We start from the raw sequence: 15390 nt of genomic DNA on the forward strand, positions 1-15390 counted from the left end.
AGGGTCGTCGTCTTCAGGGTCATCGTCTTCGGGGTCCTCGTCTTCTTTGGGGTGGTCTTCAGGGTCGTCATCTTCAGGGTCGTCGTCTTCAGGGTCCTTGTCTTCTTCGAGGTGGTCTTCAGGGTCGTCGTCTTCAGGGTCGTCGTCAGCGAGATCCAGAGTGATTACCAAAAACCATTTCAAAAAGCTTGAACTTGGAAATGTAGCAGAAGGTACAAGAAGGCTGAGGAACTGCCGAGAACCAGCTGATGGTACTGGAACCCGGATGGGTAGCAGAAGGTACAAGAGCCAATGGAACTACCGAAGACCAGCTGACGGTACTGGAACTCGGTTACTAAGCAGGAGGTACCTGTGCCAGAAAGCACTACCAAGGACCAGCAGACGTTGGTGGAACTTGGATACCGCGAAGGAGGCACCTAAGCCAAAGGCACTGCCGAGAACCAGCTGACAGTACTGGAAAGCGGATGGGTAGCAGAAGGTACCCATGTAAAAAAAAGTTGCAAGGCCGCGAGCCGGCCGGAGTTACCGAAACCCACAGTCCTACAGGGGGTGCTTGTCCTATTGGTACTATGGAACCAGCCTTCATTGCCAGATTCTGCAGCCCACATAGGAGTCACCTAAACTGCAGGCACCATAGAGTCGGCTAACCCGACCGCAACACGACAGGACAACGTATTGGAGGCAAAGTGGCGTTGACACTACCTGGAAACAGCTGTCGTGCTGGAACCAGGCTGGGCAGGAGGGAGTACCCATGCCAAAGACACTGCTGAGAACCAGCTGACGGTACTGGAACCTGGATGGGTAGCAGAAGGTACAAGAGCCAATGGAACTACCGAGGACTAGCTGATGGTACTGGAACCCGGATGGGTAGCAGAAGGTACAAGAGCCAATGGAACTACCGAGGACCAGCTGACGGTACTGGAGCCCGGATGGGTAGCAGAAGGTACAAGAGCCAATGGAACTACCGAGGACCAGCTGACGCTACTGGAACGCGGTTACTAAGCAGGAGGTACCTGTGCCAGAAAGCACTACCAAGGACCAGCAGACGTTGTTGGAACTCGGATACCGAGAAGGAGGCACCTAAGCCAAAGGCACTGCCGAGGACCAGCTGACGAACTCGGATGGGAAGCAGAAGGTACCCATGAAAAAAAAAGTTGCAAGGTCAGGAGCCGGCCGGAGTTACCGAAACCCACAGTCCTAAAGGGGGGACTTGTCCTATTGGCACTATGGAACCAGCCTTCATTGCGAGATCCCGCAGCCCACATAGGAGTCACCTAAACTGCAGGCACCATAGAGTCAGCTAACCCGACCGCAACACGACAGGACAACGTATTGGAGGCAAAGTGACGTTGACACTACCTGGAAACAGCTGGCGTGCTGGAACCAGGCTGGGCAGGAGGGAGTACCCATGCCAAAGACACTGCCGAGAACCAGCTGACGGTACTGGAACCCGGATGGGTAGCAGAAGGTACGAGAGCCAATGGAACTACCGAGGACCAGCTGACGGTACTGGAACCTGGTTACTAAGCAGGAGGTACCTGTGCCAGAAAGCACTACCAAGGACCAGCAGACGTTGGTGGAACTCGGATACCGAGAAGGAGGCACCTAAGCCAAAGGCACTGCTGAGAACCAGCTGATGGTACTGGAACTCGGATGGGTAACAGAAGGTACCCATGAAAAAAAAAGTTGCAAGGCCGGGAGCCGGCCGAAGTTACCAAAACCCACAGTCCTACAGGGGGTACTTGTCCTATTGGCACTATGGAACCAGCCTTCATTGCTAGATCCCGCAACCCACATAGGAGTCACCTAAACTGCAGGCACCATAAAGTCGGCTAACCCGACCGCAACACAACAGGACAACGTATTGGAGGCAAAGTGACGTTGACACTACCTGGAAACAGATGGCGTGCTGGAACCAGGCTGGGCAGGAGGGAGTACCCGTGCCAAAGACACTGCTGGGAAACAGCTGGCGGTGCTGGAACCCAGGGTAAATACTAAAAACAAAGTGGAGCCAGAGGCCTAATTGGAGCAAGTTTTAAATTAGTAGTAGAGTGGATGTGGACAGAGCAGGATAAATTGCCGGACACACAGCAGGGGATCAGCTGACATTACTGAACCCCAAGAACACTGGACCAAGCGTTGACTGTGCAGACGGCACTTCTGAGCAGCAACTGGCGGTGTTGGAGCCCAGGGTAAATACTGAAAACAGTGGAGCCAGAGGTGTAATTGGAGCAAGTTTTAAATTAGTAGCAGAGTGGATGTGGACAGAGCAGGAGAAATTGCCGGACACACAGCAGGGGATCATCTGACGTTACTGAACCCCCAATAACACTGGACCAAGCGTTGACTGTGCAGACGGCACTTCTGAGCAGCAACAGGCGGTGTTGGAGCCCAGGGTAAATACTGAAAACAGAGAGGAGCCAGAAAGAGGCCTAATTGGAGCAACTTTAAAATCAGTAGTAGTGACAATGTGGACAGTGCAGGAGAAATTGCCGGACACACAGCAGGGGATCAGCTGACGTTACTGAACCCCAATAACACTGGACCAAGTGTTGACTGTGCAGACTGCACTTCTGAGCAGCAACTGGCAGTATTGGAGCCCAGGGTAAATAATGAAAACAGAGAGGAGCCAGACAGGCCTAATTGGAGCAACTTTAAAATCAGTAGTAGTGACAATGTGGACAGAGCAGGAGAATTTGCCGGACACACAGCAGGGGATCAACCGACGTTACTGAACCCCAATAACACTGGACCAAGCGTTGACTGTGCAGACGGCACTTCTGAGCAGCAACTGGCGGTGTTGGAGCTCAGGGATAATACTGAAAACAGAGGAGCCAGAGGTGTAATTGGAGCAAGTTTTAAATTAGTAGCAGAGTGGATGTGGACAGAGCAGGAGAATTTGCCGGACACACAGCAGGGGATCAGCTGACGTTACTGAACCCCAATAACACTGGACCAAGTATTGACTGTGCAGACGGCACTTCTGAGCAGCAACAGGTGGTGTTGGAGCTCAGGGATTACAGTTCAGGTGGTAGAAACATGAACACAACAGATGACCTGGATACTGTTGCCAACCAATTATTTATTCTGGAAGGGGACTGGCAAATTCATGCGAGATCCAGGCCTTGCTCATTTTCAGAAAAGTAAGCCGGTCAACGTTATCGGAGGATAGGCGCATGTGACGGTCTGTTAGTACACCACCTGCGGCACTAAAGACGCGTTCCGATAATACACTAGCAGCAGGGCAAGCCAGCACCTCCAATGCATACTGGCTAAGCTCTGGCCATGTATCCAGCTTAGAGACCCAAAACTTGAAGGGGGAAGAGCCGTCTGGGAGTACACTGAGAGGGCAAGACATGTAGTCTGTCACCATCTGACGGAAACGTTGCCTCCTGCTGACTGGAGCCGTCTGTGATGGTGTAGACATTTGTGGCGGCGGGGACACAAAACTTTGCCACATTTGGGCCATACTGGTCTTGCCTTGTGCGGAGGCGCTGCTTCTGCTCCCTCTTTGTGCAGAGCTTCCTCCACTGCCTCGACGCACTGAGCTGCTTTGTAAACCACTAGCAGCACTGCTCTCGGTTGGAATGGAGAACATGATGGAATGCACCAGTGTGTCTTAGTACTCCCGCATTTTACGGTCCTGGTTCAACGGTGTTATGAGGCTTTGTAAGTTGTCCCGGTAGCGAGGATCTAGGAGGGTGGACACCCAATAATCAGCCGTGTTGAGAATATGGGCGATGCGGCGGTCGTTTCTCAGGCACTGCAGCATGAAATCAACCATGTGCTGCAGACTGCCAACTGGCCAAGAAACGCTGTCCCCTGCTTGAGACGTGATCTCTGCCTGCTCTGCATCACCCCACCCTCGCTCTAGATACTGACTACTAGAGCATTGTGTTCCTCCCTCCTCTGGACAGATGTCTTCCTCCTCCATTGACTCCTCCTCATCCTCCTCACAAAGTGTCCCCTGCCTAGGCCTTTGTGAGGCATCACATTGCTCAGAATGTACAGAAGTAGATGGCATTTGTGACTCCTCATCCTCCACCTCTTCCAAAACCTCCTCCCTTACTGCTTGCAGTGTTTTTTCAAGCAGGCAGATAATGGGGATAGTCATGCTCACTAGTGCATCATCTGCACTCGCCATCCGCGTGGAATAATCGAAGGCACGCAAAACGTGGCAGATGTCCTTCATAGAGGCCCACTCAGTGGTGGTGAAGTGTGAACGGCGCGCACTGCGACTTGTTTGCGCCTGCTGCAACTGGTACTCCATTACTGATGCCTGCTGCTTACACAACCTCTCCAACATATGTAATGTTGAATTCCACCTGGTGGGTAGGTCACATATGATGCGATGTTCCGGAAGGCGTAATCGGCGCTGCAGAGCTGCATGCGCGATCTTGCGTTGCTGGAACGCCGCAAGTGAGCGCACTCTATGCGGACCTTGTGCAGCAGTGCATCTGACGCGCCCCTGGGCCTGTGTCGCGCTGCGTTGCGCACGCGGGAGCTTACCCGGAGCCGGATCTCTTGAGGGTTGTAGTCTCGTGGCGGTGACCCGGTCCGTGCCCAGGGAGTCAAACTGAGCGGCGATGTAACAGCGGTAGATGTAGGACGACTACGCCACCCGTTGAATGCAGCTATGGAGCTGCCGCTGCAAGACAGTCCGCTGAGGCCGGTGGATGGATGGTGCAGCGTAGATGGTATAACCCCCAACGGGAGGGGTATGGCCTCAGGGCAGCAGATGTGGATGATGGGGGTAGCAGGAACCACTCAGAGACGGTGCGGTGTAATTCAGGGTCTTTACTGGTAACAACGATAGACCCTCCCGGAGTACTTGCTAGTGAACGGGGCCTGGTCAGTCCTTGAGCAGATGGGATCTCCCCTGGCCAGGCGGAGTTGTAGGCCTCCCAAACTGACTGTACTCTTCTGGCTACCTTGCTAGAAGCGGATATAAGTAGCCCACGTCCCTGAGTGTACCGTGTGGTGCTCACCCGTATGGCCGGTGACTCGGGGCCTTCTAATGGCTTCCGCTCCACGATGGCGGTGCTGGTCCCACGCGTGTGACCGTGCCTTCGGGTTTCTGGGCCAGAGGACCTGAAATCCCCTGCCGGTCGGCTTCTGCTGCTGGGTAAGAGTTAGTCCCCACAGCCTCGGACGCCGGGTCCGGTAAGAAAGCTTCTCAGTCAGGGCGAGCTCTGCAGCTGCCAGCCCCTGACTTGTAGTAGTATTGCTCCCACTGAGCTTCTGCTGTTTCTTCCTGTGACTGTTTCTTGTCTCTACTCTCCTTGACTCCTAACCCTGCTTCAGCCCCGGGTTTATATAGGGGAAGTTCTTCCCCTCCCAAGACTGGGCAGGAGGTGTGGCATGCACAGGATCCCTGACCAAAGGACCTCCCACCTGCTCTCAGACATAACATTACATTACTGTGGAAACCAGACCCCTGGGGTTCCACACATCAACATCCGGATAGTCCCTCAAAAAACTCTGCACGACCAAGTTGAGCACATGTGCCACACATGGGATGTGAGTGAGGTTGCCTAGGCCCAGAGCTGCCACCAGATTTCGGCCATTGTCACACACTACCATGCCTGGCTGGAGAATCGCTGGCACAAACCACACGTCGCTCTGCTGCTTGATGGCATTCCAGAGCTCCTGCGCTGTGTGGCTTTGATTCCCCAAAGAAATTAATTTCAATACGGCCTGTTGACGTTTGGCCAACCGTTCATGGGTCGATGTGGAGGTAGACCGTGACGGCTCCTGCAGCGCTGATTCAGAGGAACTGGAGTATGAGGAGGAGTCAATGTGTACAGACTGGATTCCTGCAATCCTTGGAGTTGGCAGAACACGTACAGCGCCACTCTCAAGATCTGTACCCGGCTCCACAACATTTACCCAATGGGCAGAGAGGGAAAGGTATCGTCCCTGTCCATGCTTACTGGTCCACGCATCGGTGGTCAGGTGGACCTTGCTACTGACGGCATTTTGTAGCGCATGTTTAATTTTCCTTCCACATTCTGTTGCAGGGCAGGGACGGCTTGCCTGCTGAAATAAAAGCGGCTGAGCACCTTGTATTGTGGGACTGCCAATGCCATCAAGTTACGGAAGGTGTCAGTCTCCACCAGCCTGAATGATAGCATTTCAAGGGCCAGTAGTTTTGCAATGCCAGCATTCAGAGCCTGTGCTCGGGGGTGGTTTGCCGAGTATGGGCGCCTTTTCTCCCATGCCTGTGCTAACGATGGCTGTAGACTGGCCTGGGAGTGTGAGGATGACAGGGAACGTGGTGCTGTGGGTGGAATGACACTGTGTCTCTGTACAACAGTGCCAGAGGTTCTTCCATGGCGCCCCTTTGAGGAAGCCGAACCAGCTGTGTGTGAGCTGGAGGAAGAGGCTACAACACGAGCTGAAGAGGTAGTAGGTGGCGCTGTAGGTTGGCCTAGGTCTTCAGTGTGTTTTTGTAACTCCACCACGTGCTTGGTCCGCACATGTTTCCACATATTTATGGTATTGAGGTTGCTGACACTTTTCCCTCTTTTCACCTTCTGATTACACAGCTTGCATTTGACAAAGCAAATGTCATCTGCAACTGTGTCAAAAAAGGACCAGGCACTGCAAGTCTTGGGAGCGCCCATTTTGGATTTTGGAAGAGGCATGCTCCTAATGGGTGCCGAAGTGGAGGCTACAGGCAACCAAGTCTGCCCCCTCCCTCTCCCTCCTTTTTGGGCCGTTAGGGGAATCTCTTCCTCAGAATTGCTCCCACCACCTTCCTGTCCCTCACGCCATGATGGGTCAAGGACCTCATCATCTACACCACCCTCTTCAGACAACTGCTTCTCATGGGTAGTCTCGACAGCACAGTACGCACCAGAAAGTGGCACCTGAGTCTCATCATCAGATGCGTACTGAGGTGTGCTGACCATAGGCACTGGCCTACCCGCCTCTTCAGATTCAGAGAGACAAAGCTTCATACTACCTCTTCTTCTAATTCTCGAATTCTGCTTGGCTGGCCCCCTCTTTCCAAGCCAAGAGATTCAGAGAACAGAAGTAGAGATGGCTCCTGTCCAGGGCTCTCTGACTGCCTGGGCAATTTGGCAGGTGGTGAAGAGACAGATGGGTGCTCTTCAGTGCTCAGGACCTGAGAGGATCTGGAACTAATTGAAGTCAATGCGTTAGCTGCTATCCATCCGAAAACTGCTTCAATTTGGTCCTCCCGCAGCAGTGGAGTAGAGCGACCTTCTACAAAGCTGCGCATAAAGGACTGTTGCCTGGTAAAACTGGGGGATGCTGAGTCACTGGTGCCCGCAGCAGGCACAGAATCCCCACGTCCTCTCCCTGCAGGCACAGAATCCTCACGTCCTCTCCCTGCAGAAACTGCACGCCCACGACCACATGCCTTACTCCCTGCCTTCTTCATCTTGGTAGACTGATAAAGATAGGCAGAAAAGTACTAAGGGCTTAGTGTGCTTATTTCTGAACAGCTGCTAACAGGTATAAGAAACACTAATTTTATAAAGTGTGGACTAGACTTTAATATGAGCTAATGTGGCCTACACAACTGTAAAGTGGAGTGTTTGGTGAACTTTATTTAGGTTTTTTTGTCACAAAAAGACACTGGATGTGCCTAAAGATGTAGTAACGATAGTATCACAAACTTTTTGTAGCTATTACAATGCAGGAAGGTAACCTACAATGCAATAGATGAGGCTACAAAAAATAGGTATTAGTATTAGCTAATCTGGCTGGGGCTGCAGGGCACAAGGCAGCAGAAAGGCTCCTCTATATACTCCTATATATTGTGTTTGGAACCAATCTAGCTGGATACGGATGGAACCACCACACTAATAGGAGAAATAAGGAAAAATTAGCAATTAGCAAAAAAGGACAATGTATGAGGCAGTGACTCACGCTGAGCAGACTACAACCAGACGGGGTTGAAGCACACACTACAGCGTGAGCTGCACTCACACACAGAGACCTTGCAGACAGCCGTGAACAGTACAGAGCACTGTGCACTGGCGCTGCAAGGCACAGCGATTTATAAAGTAGCTTGGGTAAAGCACAATAGAGCAAATAGGTAGCTAAAACTGTCCCTCAGAACAACAGCATCCTATCCCTAACTGAATTCACAGCAGAGTGAGCTCAAAATGGCAGCGGCGGCTTTTATAGTGCATCATGACATCATTTCAGCAGCCAATCACAGCCATGCCATTAGTTAACATGCCTACATGCCTAACAGGATGAGCCCACACTTCTTAGGATCCTCATTGGCTGAATAAAATCACACTGGCTCATTGCATTATTGGAACTTCCGATTCCGGTATCCGATATTGTAAAAGTATCGGAACTCAGTAACGGAATTACGATACCGCGAATATCGGTCGATACCCGATATTTCAGTATCGAAATGCTCAACACTAGTCAGTATGCCTTCAATTTTGAATAAATCCCCAACAGTGTCACCAGCAAAGCACCATCACACCTCCTCCTCCATGCTTCACGGTGGGAACCAGGCATGTAGAGTCCATCCGTTCACCTTTTCTGCGTCGCACAAAGACACAGTGGTTGGAACCAAAGATCTCAAATTTGGACTCATCAGACCAGAGCACAGATTTCCACTGGTCTAATGTCCATTCCGTGTGTTCTTTAGCCCAAACAAGTCTCTTCTGCTTGTTGCCTGTCCTTAGCAGTGGTTTCCTAGCAGCTATTTTACCATGAAGGCCTGCTGCACAAAGTCTCCTCTTAACAGTTGTTGTAGAGATGTGTCTGCTGCTAGAACTTTGTGTGGCATTGACCTGGTCTCTAATCTGAGCTGCTGTTAACCTGCGATTTCTGAGGCAGGTGACTTGGATAAACTTATCCTCAGAAGCAGAGGTGACTCTTGGTCTTCCTTTTCTGGGGCAGTCCTCATGTGCGGCAGTTTCTTTGTAGCGCTTGATGGTTTTTGCAACTTCACTTGGGGACACTTTCAAAGTTTTCCCAATTTTTCGCACTGACTGACCTTCATTTCTTAAGGTAATGATGGCCACTCGTTTTTCTTTACTTAGCTGCTTTTTTCTTGCCGTAGCACAAATTCTAACAGTCTATTCAGTAGCACTATCAGCTGTGTATCCACCAGACTTCTGCACAACACAACTGATGGTCCCAACCCCATTTATAAGGCAAGAAATCCCACTTATTAAACCTGACAGGGCACACCTGTGAAGTGAAAACCATTTCCGGTGACTACCTCTTGAAGCTCATCAAGAGAATGCCAAAAGTGTGCAAAGCAGTCATCAAAGCAAAAGGTGGCTACTTTGAAGAACCTAGAATATAAGACATATTTTCAGTTGTTTCACACTTTTTTGTTAAGTATATAATTCCACATGTGTTAATTCATAGTTTTGATGCCTTCAGTGTGAATGTACAATTTTCATATTCATGAAAATACAGAAAAATCTTTAAATGAGAAGGTGTGTCCAAACTTTTGGTCTGTACTGTACCTTCTGCACAGCTTTTCTCTGTAGATGAACAGCCAGCTTCTCTCATTCCACACATGTCTGGCTTGTAGAGGAGCATCCTTCTCCAGGTGAGAACCTTCTTGGATTATCAGTCCTTTGATGAGGCTGACAACCGGGTCACTGTCCTGGGTCTCCTTCCAGCTGTGATGAGGTAAAGGATTTAGCGTCTTACCATGACGTCTTCTGGAGGCGTGTTGCTCGTGGACCATTCTGCTTCTGTGGAAAGCAGGTAATTCAATTTCTTCTAGGTCATCCACTTTATCCTCGGTGTCCGACTGGTGGGACATTCTTGACAGGGCATCAGCATTGGTGTTCTTGTGACCTGCCCGGTAATTGATTGTGAACTATTAATTCGACAACCTGGCTACCCAACGCTGTTCCATGGCTCCCAACCTGGCTGTCTCCAGGTGTGTCAAGGGGTTATTGTCGGTAAAGGCTTTGAATTTAGTTGAGGCTAGGTAATGCTTGAATCTTTCAGTGATTTCCCAGACCAAGGCCAGGAACTCCAGCTTGAAGGAACTGTAATTCTCAGTAGGGCGAAGCTTCCTACTGGCATAGGCAATGACCTTTTCTCTGCCGTTTTACTTCTGGGACAACACAGCTCCCAGTCCCTCGTTTCTAGTGTCGGTGTACAACAGGAAAGTTTGGCTGTAGTCAGGGAAAGCCAGGATTTCCTCACCGGTTAGGACTTCCTTCATTGATGCAAAGGACTCAGTCTGCTCTTTGCCCCACTGGAATGTGTACTTTTACCTATTTTGGACTGTCCTACCAGGAGATCTTGTAGAGGTGCTGCCTTTTTGGTGTAGTCCTTAATGAACTTCCTGTAGTACCCGATCAGTCCCAGAAGTTGTCTTGCCTCTTTGGTGTTCCTTGGTTCAGGCCACTTCTGGATGGCAGTGACCTTTTCCGGGTCTGATGCTACTCCCTCTGAGCTGACTACGTGTCCCAGGCACTGAACCTTCTGTTTGAGCAGGTGGCACTTAGAAGGTTTTAGTTTCATCCCATGCCGGGACAATGCCTCAAATACCTCCGCCAGGTGCTTTAGATGGTGTTCATACGTCCTCGAGTACACGATAACGTCATCCACGTATAGCAGCACTGTCTCAAAGTTCCGGTGTCCCAAGCAACACTCCATCAACCTCTGGAACGTTCTGGGTGCGTTGCAGAGTCCAAATGGCATGCTGTTGAATTCGCATAATCCCATCGGGGTGGTGAAGACTGTCTTCTCCTGGTCTTCCTCAGCAACAGAGACTTGCCAGTACCCACCGCTCTGCTGACTGATTGCGCCCAGTCGGCCGCATACATATTCTAGAATACCCGATGCGTTAGAATCGGGCCACCATCTAGTATATATATATATATATATATATAAAGTTATATACACGGTGGGGGAAATAATTATTTGATACCTTGCTGTCTTTGTTAATTTGTCCACTGACAAAGACAGGAACAGTCTATAATTTTAAGGGTAGGTTAATTTTAACATTGAGAAATAGAATATCCCAAAAAAAATCAATAAAATCCCATATTATAAATTAGATAAATTTTTTGGCATTTTGCTGTGGGAAATAAGTATTTCATTCCCTCTGGAAAACCACACTTAATACTTGGTGGTAAAACACATGTTGGCAAGCACAGTAGTCAGACGGTTTTTGTAGTTGATGATGAGGTTTGCGCACATGTCGGGAGGAATTTTGGTCCACTCCTCTTTGCAGATCATCTCTAAATCATTAAGATTTTGAGGTCGTCGCTTGGCAAATCGGAGCTTTAACTCCCTCCATAAGTTTTCTATGGGATTAAGGTCTGGAGACTGGCTAGGCCACTCCATGACCTTACTGTGCTTCTTTTTGATCCACTCCTTTGTTGCTTTGGCTGTATGTTTTGGGTCATTGCCTTGCTGGAAGACCTAGCCACGACCCATCTTCAATGCTCTTACTGAGGGAAGGAGGTTGTTGGCCAAAATCTCGCGATACATGATGCCAGCCATCTTCCCTTCAATTCGGTGCAGTCGTCATGTCCCCTTTGCAGAAAAGCACCCCCAAAGTATGTTTCCCCCACCATGCTTCACAGTTGGAATGATGTTCTTAGGGTTGTACTTCCTTCTTCTTCCTCCAAACACGGCAAGTTGAGTTAATGCCAAAGAGCTCAATTTTTGTCTCATCTGACCACAGCACCTTCTCCCAATAACTCACAGAATCATCCAGGTGTTCATTGGTAAACTTCAGATGGGCCTGCACATGTGCCTTCTTGAGCAGTGGGACCTTGCGGGCACTGCAGGATTTTAAACCTTTAAGGCGTAATGTGTTACCAATGGTTTCCTTGGTGACTGTGGTCCCAGCTGCCTGGAGATCATTAACAAGTTCCCCCCGTGTAGTTTTAGGCTGATCTCTCACCTTCCTCATGATCAAAGATAACTCACGAGGTTAGATTTTGCATGGTGCCCCAGATCGATGTCGATTGACAGTCATTTTGTATTTCTTTCATTTTCTTACTATTGCACCAACAGTTGTCTTCTTCTTACCCAGCGTCTTACTTATGGTTTTGTAGCCCATTCCAGCTTTGTGCAGGTCTATGATCTTGTCCCTTACATCCTTAGAAATCTCTTTGGTCTTGCCCATGTTGTAGAGGTTAGAGTCTGACTGATTAATGGAGTCTGTGGACAAGAGTCTTTTATACAGGTGACTATGTAAGACAGCTGTCTTTAATGCAGGTAACGAGTTGATTAGGAGCGTCTAACTAGTCTGTAGGAGCCAGAACTCATAATGGTTTGTAGGGGATGAAATACTTATTTCTCACTGCAAAATGCAAAAAAAAATATCTAATTTATACAATGTGATTTTCTTGATTTTTTTTTTTTGGGGGGGGGATATTCTATCTCTCAATGTTAAAATTAACCTACCCTTAAAATTATAGACTGTTCATGTCTTTGTCAGTGGGCAAAATTACAAAAACAGCAAGGGATCAAATACTTATTTCCCCCACTGTGTATGTGAGTATATATATATATGTGTATATATATATATATATGTATATATATATTTATATATATATATATATATACTGTATATCTGTAGCTTTGTCGCCATAATAAGATGGGGGCTCGGACACATTTCTTGCACTTGGGCCCCAAGCTGTTAATGTCCCCCCCCTACTTTTTTCAACCTATGTAACTATGTAGAATGCACATTAGGAAAATGCTTGAAATGCAATTCCCAATAATATTATTTTACAAGTAATTTCCTCTTTTTTTTTCTTTGTAACGTACTAGTTATAAGCCCAATCTATGGATCTAGAAAGTGCAAAACACTCATGACAAACTTGCACATTTAATTTGTAATCTGTATTTCTTATGGTGCCTAAGGGAAGCCATAATGATAAGGCCCCTGCTTGGTAACAAGTGCAGTTATCTGCCTCTATAACAAAAGCAAATTACCAATGATGAAAGGGTTAATACTTGTGCCCTGCATCAGTAATAGACCCTGTAGTCACCATGACAACTGTTATGAGGTCATAAACAAGTGTCATAAAGAAGATTCCATAAAAGAATGCCGCGCTACCACGATCAGTGCCATTACTGATGCACCTGAGGACCTTGAGCTTGACCATCCCACGTAATGTGCCGACCTTGGTGTAATTTGGAGGTTCTAGCAGGGAAAGGGGTTGTCTGCTTTAGACACCCCTAGGGCATGGGAAGGTAATAAAGGGGGGTCCCTAGACCAGGATCCCCTTCTGTTACCCTCTATATAGAGCAGCTCTCCTTTGGGAGCTCATGGACTGATCTATGACTTTAATGGGTGATAAATTGGGAGGGATTATTTATCCTATTAGGGATTAGGCATAACGAACTGTAACCAAATGTCCAATTTTTTGAGATGCGGACCTGGATGTGTAAGGGAGAAATTATACATCCACCTGGCCAATCAGATGAACCAAATTCGCTCCATCAATCAATGTGGTGACAGATATCGCAGCCAGATCTCTCCCACATCCAGTTTATCACATTTATAGTCTGTATTCATGTTGTTCTCTATAAATCTGGTAAAATGTACAAATTGTAAAATTCTGCAGTTACATCTGTTATATATTGGCACTAACTCTCTAAGCCCAAGGGATGGGCAGCCCTCCAGCCATGGTTCCCAAGAGGTTTCCTCCACAGTGGGTTTTTCCTCTCCTGAGTGCTGGAGGGTGACTCTTCGTGAGTCGGGGGTTGTGCTATTTTCGGTGTCATGTAAATTTAAATAAAATTTTGACCATTTGACACCTAATTACAATGCTTCGTGTATTTATTTTGTGTGCTTCTGTCTGATTAACTTTGTTTGGGGGTCGGGGTCTATCACATAAGACTGGACATCTGCCAGCTACACAGAACCCAGTAAGCACATTTTTCCCCAGGGGTCGCCCCTGCTCTGATGATGATGGTGAAGAGGAGACAAACATTACAGCACAACTCCTGGACGCATGCTCTCATCATTGGATAAAAGAATTGTATTACAGCAGTATAAGCAGATTACTCATCTATTCCTGTAATTTCCATTGTCTTCAATGGATGGAGGAGGCTGCAAGCAAGATGGTCTATAGGAACAGAGGCTACACAGAATCTTCTTTATCCTGATAGGTGATGGTTCGGTGTCATGTAAATTTAAATAAAGTTGAGAACGTTTGACACCTAATTGCAATGCTTTGTGTATTTATTTTGTATGCTTCTGTCTGATTCATTTTGTTTGGGAGTCGGGCTCCATCACATATCACTGAGTGATACCTCTCACATCTGCCGGCCGCAGTTTAGCCCCAGGGGTTGCCCCTGCTCTGGGGAGTATAATGGAGCAGAGAAGATAAGCATTACAGCACAGCACCTGCTAGTGAGCGCTCATCCTCAGAATAAGGACTTATATTACAGTATTACAAGCAGCTTCCTTGCCTTATTCACACAGTGAGTATTTTGGGCAGTAATTTACATTAGTATTTGTAAGCTAAAAACCAGAGAGGAACAAACACAGAGAAAAATACAGTTATATGAAAAAGTTTGGGCACCCCTATTAATCTTAAGCTTAATGTTTTATAAAAATTGGTGTTTTTGCAACAGCTATTTCAGTTTGATATATGTAATAACTGTTGGACACAGTAATGTTTCTGCCTTGAAATGAGGTTTATTGTACTAACAGAAAATGTGCAATCTGCATTCAAACAAAATTTGACAGGTGCATAAGTATGGGCACCCTTATCATTTTCTTGTTTTAAATACGCCTACCTACTTTTTACTGACTTACTAAAGCACTTTTTTTGGTTTTGTCACCTCATTGAGCTTTGAACTTCAGAGCCAGGTGTATGCAATCATGAGAAAAGCTACTTAAAGTGGCCACTTGCAAGTTGTTCTCCTGTTTGAATCTCCTCTGAAGAGTGGCATCATGGGCTCCTCAAAACAACTGTCAAATGACCTGAAAACAAAGATTATTCAACATAGTTGTTCAGGGGAAGGATACAAAAAGCTGTCTCAGAGATTTAACCTGTCAGTTTCCACTGTGAGGAACATAGTAAGGAAATGGAAGAACACAGGGACAGTTCTTGTTAAGGCCAGAAGTGGCAGGCCAAGAAAAACATCAGAAAGGCAGAGAAGAAGAATGGTGAGATCAATCAAGGACAATCCTCAGACCACCCCCAGAGAGCTGCAGCATCAACTTGCTGCAGATGGTGTCACTGTGCATCGGTCAACTATACAACGCACTTTGCACAAGGAGAAGCTGTATGGGAGAGTGATGCGAAAGAAGCCGTTTCTGCAAGCACGCCACAAACAGAGTCGGCTGAGGTATGCAAAAGCACATTTGGAGAAGCCAGTTTCTTTTTGGAAGAAGGTCCTGTGGACTGATGAAACCAAGATTGAGTTGTTTGGTCATACAAAATG

The sequence above is a fragment of the Phyllobates terribilis genome, unplaced genomic scaffold, assembly GCF_046119375.1.
Source record: "Phyllobates terribilis strain yellow unplaced genomic scaffold, ASM4611937v1 Scaffold_189__1_contigs__length_3638672, whole genome shotgun sequence".
Classification (NCBI taxonomy): Eukaryota; Metazoa; Chordata; class Amphibia; order Anura; family Dendrobatidae; genus Phyllobates; species Phyllobates terribilis.